Source organism: Amphibalanus amphitrite, unplaced genomic scaffold, assembly GCF_019059575.1.
Source record: "Amphibalanus amphitrite isolate SeventyFive unplaced genomic scaffold, NRLGWU_Aamphi_draft 001083F_arrow, whole genome shotgun sequence".
NCBI classification, from domain to species: Eukaryota; Metazoa; Arthropoda; class Thecostraca; order Balanomorpha; family Balanidae; genus Amphibalanus; species Amphibalanus amphitrite.
Genome location: NW_024882577.1, coordinates 195034 through 208621, shown reverse-complemented (window position 1 = coordinate 208621; position 13588 = coordinate 195034). Strand labels below are relative to the sequence as shown.

Below are 13588 nucleotides of genomic sequence, written 5' to 3'. Positions count from 1 at the left end.
TCACAGAATAAAATTATCTAAGCTCGGCAAGCCCTGGGGGCTGAGATATCAGGGGTCAAAGTTCAAGGTCATTGAGGGCGGACCCCTCAGAATTACCTCAAAATTTGCACACAGATGCAAGTTGACCTGCTGAGCACGATGGGCATAAAATCTAAGCCCGGCAAGCCCTGACCTGGAAGTTAGGTCAGGTCAAAGTTTGCAGCCACGTGGAGGTCACGTGACCCTTTTACAGCGGACCCCTCAGATTTTAATGAAATTTTGTGAGCTGATGCATCTAGACTTCATTATTAATATCCTAAATTATCTAAGTTCGGCAAGCTCTGGGGGCTGAGATATGAGGGGTCAAAGGTCAAGGTCATTTGAGAGCGGACCCCTTCAATTTTTGTTAAAATTCAAATCACCCCTCAACTTTGTCTTCTGAATTTAATGGTAAAATTTTCTAAGCTCGGCAAGCCTTAGAAAAGCCAGAATGAGTATTTAGAAAAACGAGCATTTGTTTTCCAATATGGCTGACAGGTAGGTGTTGTGGCGCATCAATGACATAATTGACGCGTGTAAATAGGCACCGCGCCATATTCATTTTATTTTGTAGTGTAGGCCCATGGGTTCCATGGTGTAGGTAAGGGTAAATCTTGGGTAAGGGTATATAGGGCCTTGAGTGTAGGTATATACATATAACATATTGATATAACATGCCGTGGTGTGTAAGTTAAGGTGAAGGTGATATGATGTGTGTGATCCATGGAATGGGCGTGGCTTCAGAATCAGGGTTATCAGCCACAATTCTTAGAATGAGTTTTTATGCTAGCTGATTATTATAGGTACTTTTGAAACCTATGCATACCTATGACCTATCTGAGGGCTGTTCACGGGCCCTGTGTGCAGTCGGACCATACACAAGCTCTAAGCTCCGCCCACTGCGTCCCTAAGCCATTCTTCCGTCACCGCACACAGCAACTGCTGTGGTCGGTCGGGACTGGCCACAGGCCGTCCACCGCATGGCATGCAGCTGTGACATCAGAACCGGTTACCCTTCCCCTACCCCTAAGCTTGCTGTACATACCACACACAGTGAACTCAGCAGTTTACGATGCCCGCGAACACCCCTCTGTATTCAGTTGCAGGAAGGCTCCTATGTGCAGACTATCCAATTTTGGAACTGTACTCAAGGCTATTGTCACAAGGTATGCGTGCCACATGCTACACCAGATGTTCGTCTACAATCTTTCTCCACCCAATGTATTCTCATCGTCATCTGGAATGGCCTCGCAGAAAATGTTGCGACCGCACCTGACCTAACTAGCTTTAAGAGGGCCTAGGGTGATGTGACATATAACAAACTGTACCAGCCAGCAAAGTAGGTAGTTGCTAAAGATGAGCAGCTTTTGTCAAATAATCTTGATTCACACATAATTTTTGTATGAGTTTTTCATATGGATGCTGTAACTCCAGGTGTTATGTAACCCCTGCCTTCCTCTCCTCACTGACTGCCTCTCACTGCCTCCCACCGGCTCTCACCGCCTCTCACTTCCTCCTGCCCTGCCTCTGACTGCCTGCCTCTGCTCACTGACTGCCTCTACTGCCTCTCACCGCCTCTCACTGCCTCTCACTGCCTCTCACCGCCTCTCGCCGCCTCTCACCTCTTCTCACTGCCTCCTTCCCTGCCTCTGACTACCTGCCTCTGCTCACTGACTTCCTCTCACCGCCTCTCACCGCCCCTCACCGCCTCTCATCGCCACTCACCACCTCTCACTGCCTCTCACTGCTTCTCACCGCCTCTCACTGCCTCTCACTGCATGTCACTACCTCCCACCACCTCTCGCCGCCTCTCACCGCCTCTCACTGCCTCCTGCCCTGCCTCTGACTGCCTGCCTCTGCTCACTGACTGCCTCTCACCGCCTCTCACTACCTCTCACCGCCTCTCATTGCCTCTAACTTCCTCTCACTGCCTCTCACTGCATGTCACTGCCTCTCACCACCTCTCGCCGCCTCTCACTGCCTCTCACCACCTCTCACTGCCTCTCACTGCCTCCTGCCCTGCCTCCTGCCCTGCCTCTGACTGCCTACCTCTGCTCACTGACTGCCTCTCATCGCCTCTACTGCCTCTCACTGCCTCTCACCGCCTCTCGCCGCCTCTCACTGCCTTCCTCTGCTCACGGACTGCCTCTCACAACCTCTCACTGCCTCTCACCGCCTCTCACTGCCTCTCACTGCCTCCTGCCCTGCCTCTGACTGCCTGCCTCTGCTCACTGACTGCCTCTCACCGCCTCTACTGCCTCACACCGCCTCTCACTGCTTCTCACCGCCTCTCATCGCCTCTCACTGCATGTCACTACCTCTCACCACCTCTCGCGCCTCTCACTGCCTCTCACTGCCTCTCAATGCCTCCTGCCCTGCCTCTGACTGCCTGCCTCTGCTCACTGACTGCCTCTCACCGCCTTTACTGCCTCTCACTGCCTCTCATTGCCTTCTAACTTCCTCTCACTGCCTCCTTCCCTGCCTCTGACTACCTGCCTCTGCTCACTGACCCCTCTCACCGCCTCTCACCGCCCCTCACCGCCTCTCATCGCCACTCACCACCTCTCACTGCCTCTCACTGCTTCTCACCGCCTCTCACTGCCTCTCACTGCATGTCACTACCTCCCACCACTTCTCGCCGCCTCTCACCGCCTCTCACTGCCTCCTGCCCTGCCTCTGACTGCCTGCCTCTGCTCACTGACTGCCTCTCACCGCCTCTCACTACCTCTCACCGCCTCTCATTGCCTCTAACTTCCTCTCACTGCCTCTCACTGCATGTCACTGGCTCTCACCGCCTCTCGCCGCCTCTCTTTCTGCCTCTCGCCGCGTCTCACTGCCTCTCACCGCCTTTCACTGCCTCTCGCCGCCTCTCACCGCCTCTCACTGCCTCTCACTGCCTCTCACCGCCTCTCACTGCCTCTCACTGCCTCTCATTGCCTCTAATTTCCTCTCACTGCCTCTCACTGCATGTCACTGCCTCTCACCGCCTCTCGCCGCCTCTCACCGCCTCTCAATGCCTCTCACCTCTTCTCACTGCCTCCTTCCCTGCCTCTGACTACCTGCCTCTGCAAACTGACCCCTCTCACCGCCTCTCACCGCCCCTCACCGCCTCTCATCGCCACTCACCACCTCTCACTGCCTCTCACTGCTTCTCACTGCCTCTCACTGCCTCTCACTGCATGTCACTACCTCCCACCACCTCTCACCGCCTCTCACCGCCTCTCACTGCTTCCTGCCCTGCCTCTGACTGCCTGCCTCTGCTCACTGACTGCCTCTCACCGCCTCTCACTACCTCTCACCGCCTCTCATTGCCTCTAACTTCCTCTCACTGCCTCTCACTGCATGTCACTGGCTCTCACCGCCTCTCGCCGCCTCTCTCTGCCTCTCACTGCCTCTCACCTCTTCTCACTGCCTCCTTCCCTGCCTCTGGCTGCCTGCCTCTGCTCAATGACTTCCTCTCACTGCCTCTCGCCGCCTCTCACTGCATGTCACAGCCTCTCAGCGCCTTCCACCGCCTCTCACCGCCTCTCACCGCCTCTCATTGTCTCTCACTGCCTCTCACCGCCTCTCACTGCATGTCACTGCCTCTCACCACCTCTCGCCGCCTCTCACTGCCTCCTGCCCTGCCTCTGACTGCCTACCTCTGCTCAGTGACTGCCTCTCATCGCCTCTACTGCCTCTCACCGCATGCCACTACCTCTCACCACCTCTCGCCGCCTCTCACTGCCTCTCACTGCCTCCTGTCCTGCCTCTGACTGCCTGCCTCTGCTCACTGACTGCCTCTCACCGCCTCTACTGCCTCTCACCGCCTCTTACTGCATGTCACAACCTCTCATCGCCTCCCACTGCCTCTCACCGCCTCTCACCGCCTCTCACTGCATGTCACTGCCTCTCACCACCTCTCACTGCCTCTCACTGCATGTCACTACCTCTCACCACCTCTCGCCGCCTCTCACTGCCTCTCACCGCCTCTCACTGCCTCCTGCCCTGCTTCTGACTGCCTGAATCTGCTCACTGACTGCCTCTCACCGCCTCTATTGCCTCTCACTGCCTCTCACCGCCTCTCACTGTCTCTCACTGCATGTCACTGCCTCTCGCCGCCTCTCTCTGCCTCTCGCCGCCTCTCACTGCCTCTCACCTCTTCTCACTGCCTCCTTCCCTGCCTCTGACTGCCTGCCTCTGCTCACTGACTTCCTCTCAACGCCTCTCACTGCCTCTCGCCGCCTCTCACTGCATGTCACAGCCTCTCACCGCCTCCCACCGCCTCCCACCGCTTCCAACCGCCTCTCACCGCCTCTCATTGTCTCACTGCCTCTCACCGCCTCTCACTGCCTCTCACTGCCTCTCACTGCCTCTTACTTTCTCTCACCGCCTCTCACCGCCTCTCATTGTCTCTCACTGCCTCTCACCGCCTCTCACTGCATGTCACTGCCTCTCACCACCTCTCGCCGCCTCTCACTGCCTCTCACCACCTCTCACTGCCTCTCACTGCCTCCTGCCCTGCCTCTGACTGCCTGCCTCTGCTCACTGACTGCCTCTCACCGCCTCTACTGCCTCTCACCGCATGTCACTACCTCTCACCACCTCTCGCCGCCTCTCACCGCCTCTCACCGCCTCTCACTGCATGTCACTGCCTCTCACCACCTCTCACTGTCTCTCACTGCATGTCAATACCTCTCACCACCTCTCGCCACCTCTCACTGCCTCTCACCGCCTCTCACTGCCTCCTGCCCTGCTTCTGATTGCCTGAATCTGCTCACTGACTGCCTCTCACCGCCTCTACTGCCTCTCACTGCCTCTCACCGCCTCTCACTGCCTCTCACTGCATGTCACTGCCTCTCACCACCTCTCGCCACCTCTCACTGCCTCTCACCACCTCTCACTGCCTCTCACTGCCTCCTGCCCTGCCTCTGACTGCCTACCTCTGCTCAGTGACTGCCTCTCATCGCCTCTACTGCCTCTCACCGCATGCCACTACCTCTCACCACCTCTCGCTGCCTCTCACTGCCTCCTGTCCTGCCTCTGACTGCCTTCCTCTGCTCACTGACTGCCTCTCACCGCCTCTACTGCCTCTCACCGCCTCTTACTGCATGTCACAACCTCTCATCGCCTCCCACTGCCTCTCACCGCCTCTCACCGCCTCTCACTGCATGTCACTGCCTCTCACCACCTCTCACTGCCTCTCACTGCCTCCTGCCCTGCCTCTGACTGCCTACCTCTGCTCACTGACTGACTCTCATCGCCTCTACTGCCTCTCACTGCCTCTTACTTCCTCTCACCGCCTCTCACCGCCTCTCATTGTCTCTCACTGCCTCTCACCGCCTCTCACTGCCTCTCACCGCCTCTCACTGCCTCCTGCCCTGCCTCTGACTGCCTGGCTCTGCTCACTGACTGCGTCTCACCGCTTCTACTGCCTCTCACTGCCTCTCGCCGCCTCTCACTGCCTCTAACTTCCTCTCACTGCCTCTAACTTCTTCTCACTGCCTCTCACTGCTTCTCACCGCCTCTCACTGCATGTCACTACCTCTCACCACCTCTCGCCGCCTCTCACTGCCTCTGACCGCCTCTCATTGCCTCCTGCCCTGCCTCTGACTGCCTGCCTCTGCTCACTGACTGCCTCTCGCCGCCTCTACTACCTCTCACCACCTCTCACTGCCTCTCACCGCCTCTCACTGCCTCCTGCCCTGCCTCTGACTGCCTGGCTCTGCTCACTGACTGCCTCTCACCGCTTCTACTGCCTCTCACTGCCTCTCACCGCCTCTCACTGCCTCTCACTTCTTCTCCCTGCCTCTCACTGCTTTTCACCGCCTCTCACTGCCTCTCACTGCATGTCACTACCTCTCACCACCTCTCGCCGCCTCTCACTGCCTCTCACCGCCTCTCACTGCCTCCTGCCCTGCCTCAGACTGCCTGCCTCTGCTCACTGACTGCCTCTCACCGCCTCTACTGCCTCTCACCGCCTCTTACTGCATGTCACAACCTCTCATCGCCTCCCACCGCCTCTCACCGCCTCTCACCGCCTCTCACTGCATGTCACTGCCTCTCACCACCTCTCACTGCCTCTCACTGCCTCCTGCCCTGCCTCTCACTGCCTCCTGACTGCCTACCTCTGCTCACTGACTGCCTCTCATCGCCTCTACTGCCTCTCACCGCCTCTCGGCTCTCACTGCCTCTCACTGCCTTCCTCTGCTCACGGACTGCCTCTCACCTCCTCTCACTGCCTCTCACCGCCTCTCGTCGCCTCTCTCTGCCTCTCACTGCCTCTCACCTCTTCTCACTGCCTCCTTCCCTGCCTCTGACTGCCTACCTCTGCTCACTGACTGCCTCTCATCGCCTCTACTGCCTCTCACCGCCTCTCGGCTCTCACTGCCTCTCACTGCCTTCCTCTGCTCACGGACTGCCTCTCACCTCCTCTCACTGCCTCTCACCGCCTCTCGTCGCCTCTCTCTGCCTCTCACTGCCTCTCACCTCTTCTCACTGCCTCCTTCCCTGCCTCTGACTGCCTACCTCTGCTCACTGACTGCCTCCCATCGCCTCTCACTGCCTCTCACCGCCTCTCACTGCCTCTCACCGCCTCTCACTGCCTCCTTTCCTGCCTCTGACTGCCTCTCACCGCCTCTCACTGCCTCTCACCGCCTCTCACTGCCTCCTTTCCTGCCTCTGACTGCCTGCCTCTGCTCACTGACTGCCTCTCACCGCCTGTCACTGCCTCTGACTGCCTTCCTTTGCTCACTGCTTCTCACCGCCTCATGCCCTGCCTCTCACTGCCTCTCACCGCTTCTCACTGTCTCTCACTGCATCTCGCCGCCTCTCACTGCATGCCCTGCCCTGCCCTGCCCTGCCCTGCCCTGCCCTGCCCTGCCCTGCCCTGCCCTGCCCTGCCCTGCCCTGCCCTGCCCTGCCCTGCCCTGCCCTGCCCTGCCCTGCCCTGCCCTGCCCTGCCCTGCCCTGCCCTGCCCTGCCCTGCCCTGCCCTGCCCTGCCCTGCCCTGCCCTGCCCTGCCCTGCCCTGCCCTGCCCTGCCCTGCCCTGCCCTGCCCTGCCCTGCCCTGCCCTGCCCTGCCCTGCCCTGCCCTGCCCTGCCCTGCCCTGCCCTGCCCTGCCCTGCCCTGCCCTGCCCTGCCCTGCCCTGCCCTGCCCTGCCCTGCCCTGCCCTGCCCTGCCCTGCCCTGCCCTGCCCTGCCCTGCCCTGCCCTGCCCTGCCCTGCCCTGCCCTGCCCTGCCCTGCCCTGCCCTGCCCTGCCCTGCCCTGCCCTGCCCTGCCCTGCCCTGCCCTGCCCTGCCCTGCCCTGCCCTGCCCTGCCCTGCCCTGCCCTGCCCTGCCCTGCCCTGCCCTGCCCTGCCCTGCCCTGCCCTGCCCTGCCCTGCCCTGCCCTGCCCTGCCCTGCCCTGCCCTGCCCTGCCCTGCCCTGCCCTGCCCTGCCCTGCCCTGCCCTGCCCTGCCCTGCCCTGCCCTGCCCTGCCCTGCCCTGCCCTGCCCTGCCCTGCCCTGCCCTGCCCTGCCCTGCCCTGCCCTGCCCTGCCCTGCCCTGCCCTGCCCTGCCCTGCCCTGCCCTGCCCTGCCCTGCCCTGCCCTGCCCTGCCCTGCCCTGCCCTGCCCTGCCCTGCCCTGCCCTGCCCTGCCCTGCCCTGCCCTGCCCTGCCCTGCCCTGCCCTGCCCTGCCCTGCCCTGCCCTGCCCTGCCCTGCCCTGCCCTGCCCTGCCCTGCCCTGCCCTGCCCTGCCCTGCCCTGCCCTGCCCTGCCCTGCCCTGCCCTGCCCTGCCCTGCCCTGCCCTGCCCTGCCTGCCCTGCCCTGCCCTGCCCTGCCCTGCCCTGCCCTGCCCTGCCCTGCCCTGCCCTGCCCTGCCCTGCCCTGCCCTGCCCTGCCCTGCCCTGCCCTGCCCTGCCCTGCCCTGCCCTGCCCTGCCCTGCCCTGCCCTGCCCTGCCCTGCCCTGCCCTGCCCTGCCCTGCCCTGCCCTGCCCTGCCCTGCCCTGCCCTGCCCTGCCCTGCCCTGCCCTGCCCTGCCCTGCCCTGCCCTGCCCTGCCCTGCCCTGCCCTGCCCTGCCCTGCCCTGCCCTGCCCTGCCCTGCCCTGCCCTGCCCTGCCCTGCCCTGCCCTGCCCTGCCCTGCCCTGCCCTGCCCTGCCCTGCCCTGCCCTGCCCTGCCCTGCCCTGCCCTGCCCTGCCCTGCCCTGCCCTGCCCTGCCCTGCCCTGCCCTGCCCTGCCCTGCCCTGCCCTGCCCTGCCCTGCCCTGCCCTGCCCTGCCCTGCCCTGCCCTGCCCTGCCCTGCCCTGCCCTGCCCTGCCCTGCCCTGCCCTGCCCTGCCCTGCCCTGCCCTGCCCTGCCCTGCCCTGCCCTGCCCTGCCCTGCCCTGCCCTGCCCTGCCCTGCCCTGCCCTGCCCTGCCCTGCCCTGCCCTGCCCTGCCCTGCCCTGCCCTGCCCTGCCCTGCCCTGCCCTGCCCTGCCCTGCCCTGCCCTGCCCTGCCCTGCCCTGCCCTGCCCTGCCCTGCCCTGCCCTGCCCTGCCCTGCCCTGCCCTGCCCTGCCCTGCCCTGCCTGCCCTGCCCTGCCCTGCCCTGCCCTGCCCTGCCCTGCCCTGCCCTGCCCTGCCCTGCCCTGCCCTGCCCTGCCCTGCCCTGCCCTGCCCTGCCCTGCCCTGCCCTGCCCTGCCCTGCCCTGCCCTGCCCTGCCCTGCCCTGCCCTGCCCTGCCCTGCCCTGCCCTGCCCTGCCCTGCCCTGCCCTGCCCTGCCCTGCCCTGCCCTGCCCTGCCCTGCCCTGCCCTGCCCCTGCCCCTGCCCTGCCCCTGCCCTGCGGCAGTCCGTGGTCGGTAGAGCGGCGGCGCCGGACGGCTGACGTGTGGTCGGTATGTGTCCGTGTGCCCGCAGTTTCTGTGCCGTGTCGAGAATGTGATGAAGCGCCAGGAGTCGCCGGAGAGTAGTGACGGTTCGTCAGCCGTGGTTTGCGTGGTGCCGCCGGTGCGCCGCTCTCCCGCCGAGCCGCCCCTTCTCGTCGCCCAGTCTGCCCGCCCAGCCGAGCCTGGCGCGGCTGACGGCGCCTTAGACGGCATCATGTAGAACCAGCATGGGTCGCTGGCGGCGGGCCTCGGCGCCTATCCGGTGCACGCTGCCTACGGCGAGAACCTCTAGGTGAAGAGTGAAGGCGGCGGTGGCTCGTTGCAGTACTCTGCCGGCGCCAGCGAAGAACCGGCCTCTACCGCCGCTGGGCCGGTGCCGCACTCCTCTGCGCCCCAGGTGAGTCCCGGCGGCCGACTCGGCTACTTCACAGTGTCAGCGCGCTGAAAAGAGTCCCGCCCAAGACTGAAGGATCGGACGTGGTCCCTAGTTGGTCTGGGCCCCAATCCCACACTCATGCTTATTTCGTAATGCTGTGGGATATGCGGCTTTGCTTGAGTGTTGAAGCAGACTCAGATATGTAACTGGTTGATCCGGTGAATGTCTGGATATTCATGCATTCTGTCTGCACCTTTTTTGGCCAAATTGCGGAACCGATGGCTTATTCGGATAAAACCGAAACATGAACCCTGCACTGTTCGAGCGACCCTCGTCCTCCCAACCGCCCTACCTGACGCTGTCTTCTCCTCTAACCGCTTCCGACCCGTATGTACCGTACCTCCTGTCAGGCAGACGACCGGGCCGATCGCCTACCAGCCGAATATGACGGCAGCCGCCATGGTGATGGGTGCCGACAGCGACGGGAAGCCGCCGCCGCCGACGCCGATGCCGGCGCTGTTCAGCCCAGCTACCACCGACTCAAGGTGGAAGACGTGCTCTCCTACCAGAACCAGGTCAAGTCCAAGTTCCAGAACAACCCACAGGTCCACAACGACTTCCTCGATATAATGAAGGAGTTCAAGGCGCAAAAGTAAGTTAAAGCTGGCTGTCTTATGTCATACTTATGCTGTTCTTGCTCTTACATATTCTCAACTTTACTTATTTGCTATTTGTATCGTCTGCAAAAACGAACGTCACCTTACGCAATTTTGAACACGTTTAATTTGACCAAGCGGCGAGCGCTGCCGTTCCCTGTCCTGCAGCCGCCGCTGTCCCCTGTCGAGTGTCTGACTCCCGTTTCTCTCTGTACATATAGTCAATCTAATATAGTCATTTTTTAGCGCAATATACAGGGTGTTGCAGCTAAATTGGGAATTTTTCCCGCTTACACTTAAAGTGGCATAACTCAGTAGAATGAAGAGACAGAGCTTTCAAACTTTGAACGTGTATTGACGCACATGTTCTCTACCCTCTCACTCAATGTGGCCACCATGAGCCTCCTTCACCATCTCCAGGCGGCGTCGGAACGCGCCGCACGCGCGCTGAGCCTCCATAGGATCGATGCTGCTGGCTGCCTTCTTGATGGACTTCTTGAGGCTCGAGATGCTGTCATGGGCACGTGCGTTGGACCTCTCCTCAATCGCGCTCCACATCCAAAAGTCGCACGGATTTAGGTCGGGTGAGTTTGGAGGCCACGTATCCTTTGGGACATACAGAGGGATCTTCCGACTAAGGAAATCCTGCACCCTCCGGGAAGCATGAGCTGGAGCCGAGTCCTGTACAAGTGTGACTTTCTTCAGGTCGTAGTACTTCGCCATCCAGGGCAAAAGCACTTCTTCTAAGATGGCCAGATACTCCTCTGCGCCGATTCTTTCTCCAGCAGGTATGAAGTGAGGGGGCATGACGCGACCGTCGCTCGCGACGGCTCCGAACACCATCACAGAGGCTGGATTTTTGCTTATCATCACTGGTGGAACATCACCGGGGTTCGAGGCGATGACTCTTGAGTTCCGGCGGTTGGCAACTTCGTCTACCACAAACTTCTTTTCGTCCACAAAGACTCTCACGTCTCCTCCATGGTTCTTGAGCTGGTTCAGAACCATCGGGACCCTCTCCTTCCGTAACGCTTTTAGACGCTCCGTCAGAAGGTTCTGCCGTTTCCTACTATACGACCTCATCCCGAGGTTCTCCTTGACAGCCCTGCTAATGGTGCTTTTGCTCACCCTTCGGTCTCGCGCTAGCTTACGCATTGAGACACCTGGTTTGGCCTCAATAGACCTTTTCAAGCCCGCGAGAAACCGAGGATTCCGTTTGCGGTCACTTCGCGGCGCATGGGGACGTCTACTGACATCTCCTCCACCGTCCATAGTAGCGACAGTGCGATATACCGTAGACTTCGGGTATCCTGTTGCGATAACGATCTCTTTCGCGCTTTGTCCAGCGCGAACTAATTCAGCAACTGTACATCTACGCTGTTCCTCCATGACTGTTATCGGTTTTCGTGCATCAAAAATATTAGCACGTGAAAGAGCATTGTTGAAATAGTATCATGTCAAATTTTCAGCCATATCCTCCAAATAACAAAATTGTGATTAGGTTACGAACTTTGTCCCAATTTAGCTGCAACACCCGGTAGTCATCTAAACTGAGTTTTGTTGAGATGTTCGATTTAATGGTAGTTTTGTGTACCTGTTTGTAGTGACTTTTGATGAAAATTATGTTTTAAAGCTGTTTTATTTTTGTATCTTGTAGGGAAATGCAAATTCTAGTTCTGCTGAGTTTCATATGGCCTGATTAACTGACCCCGTATTGTTCATTACTTAAGCTTCGTTTCGCCACTGCTCATACAACCATCATGACGCTGATTGGCATGCTCTCGCCGGCAGTAGGTACCTACACGTCTCGATGATGGCGCCGGGCTAGGTGACCACAGCGCGGTGCACACGCCCACTGGCGGCTTCCAGACCTACTCGGACACAGTGGTACCGACGCCGCCGCCGCAGCCCCAGCAGCAGCAGCCACCGCCACCGCCGCTGCCGACGGCGCCCGGCGCGCCGCCCAAACCGAGTCACCAGCCGCCCACCGAGGTGAGCTGGCGGCCTGACCCTTCAGATAGGGTGAATCCAACTACATGCGTGTGGACGTCAGGGAAAGGGCTGCTATGGTTGCTATTCATTCTTCTCCTGTGCTGTTTTTCTCTTTGTCTGTTGAAATAATATGCGAATATCCAGCGTTGTTGATCACATGCGCCCCTGCTGACGCTCTGATTCTGTTGCTTGCCACAGGAGTAGGTATGGCACCAACAGGCAACAACATCCTGTCGCACGCTGTGCGGCGGCGGCCGGCGTCGGGGGCCACCACGTCACCGCGCACCACTCGTACAACCAGCCGCCGTCGTCCGCGGGACGACCCATTCACCTCCAGTGGGTCCCCTCGCATTGCGGCCTTCCTGGAAATGAGAGGGCAGACACCCTGGCGGAGGAGACCTCCGCCCTGGACCAGAACTCAGACACACACCACTGGACACCAGAACGATCCAGAGAGCAGCGGCAAGGCTGGCGCGTGCGAGGACCAGAGCGGCCTGGCCCGACGGCTGGTATCGCCAACTGCCGGTGTGGGCTCTGTCGTGAGGAAGCAGACACCTCGGCCCACGCGCTGATGCGGTGTCCCGCCCTGGTGCAACTGCCGGTTCCGAGTGCTCGGAACTATACACCCGACCCACGAGGACCTGCGCAGCATCGACGCAGTAGCGGCCCTGGGTGCCGCCTTCGTCCCCCTCCAGAGCCGGCAGGATACGCCCTAGGGCTGGAGGGAAACAACAACAACAACAACAACAACAACAACAACAGAGGACATGAACCCACTTAATGTGTTCAAACGCTACCGCGACAGCCGCAAGGTGCTCGAGTACCGGACGGAGCTGTTCAGCTCGTGTTGCGAGGTGCCATCGGCGTGGTGCCGGCGCAATATGAGCACGGTACGCTGCCGTGCGCCAGCTGCCTCAGTCTGCTGGCCAGCCCGGTGAGACGGCACCTCGCCGTCGCCGCCGGACGCTCAGGTGGGATCTCTGCTGTGTTGAGCTCAGCTTGAAGTGACTTCAGTCACCCAGCAGCGACTGGAGCGGTCCGAGCGAGCCCGTGTACCGCCGCCAGTGTTTGGTCGTGTTTGGGGCCGTACGGCGCGGGTGATCTGTACGGGCGCGGCCGTATCTTATGTTACGTATCGTAGCTAAGCACGACTTGACACTGTCCACCACGGGACCCGCCCATGTTGACGGCGTCGCAATGTACTCATTGATTGACTAGTGCTGCGCGACTGCTCGGAGTTGACCAGTTAACGTTTTGTAGGCTTTATTATCACTGGCGGAGGCGTGGGGACTGGGGAGTGTTTTCTATTCGTCAGTGTTTGCCGAGGCGAGGCTGCTTAATGCCGATTGTGACATGTTACTATGTATCCTCACGTGAAGTCGTCGGGTTATCTAACTTGGTTCATCAATAAATGGTGCGACCTACAAAGTGACAATGAGATGAAAACGACTGAGTCATCTTTATGGAATAATGTCTGTGACGTATGTGAAAGCAGGTCATATTGGTGTGCAGGTCATACGAGGTCAACTGAGGTCACTGACCCAGGACTAAAACTGGTTATCCTAAGATAACTCGTAACGCTCGCAATACACTCGTTTTTTCCGCGAAGCTCTAACTCCCATCAGGGGCCCGAACGGCGGCGGGCGGGGTTCCAACGTACCTCCGGCACCTTCACCCGCACACCGCACACGGGCGAGAGTTCAGACAAATC

At 60.4% G+C, this 13588-nt stretch overlaps 1 long non-coding RNA gene across 5 annotated transcripts; it reads left to right on the top strand.

The window, feature by feature from the left end:
• The first annotated feature begins 547 nt into the window (after positions 1 to 547).
• LOC122369913 lies at positions 548 to 13305 on the top strand. Of its 5 annotated transcripts, none has more exons than XR_006254494.1 (6): positions 585 to 619; positions 1119 to 1184; positions 8885 to 9250; positions 9709 to 9881; positions 11677 to 11877; positions 12076 to 13305. It is a non-coding gene; the product is annotated as an uncharacterized LOC122369913 (long non-coding RNA). The 5 variants fall into 5 exon arrangements; XR_006254491.1 differs by having other exon boundaries at positions 9640 to 9881; XR_006254495.1 differs by lacking the exon at positions 1119 to 1184 and having other exon boundaries at positions 548 to 619; positions 9640 to 9881.
• The last annotated feature ends 283 nt before the right edge of the window (positions 13306 to 13588 follow it).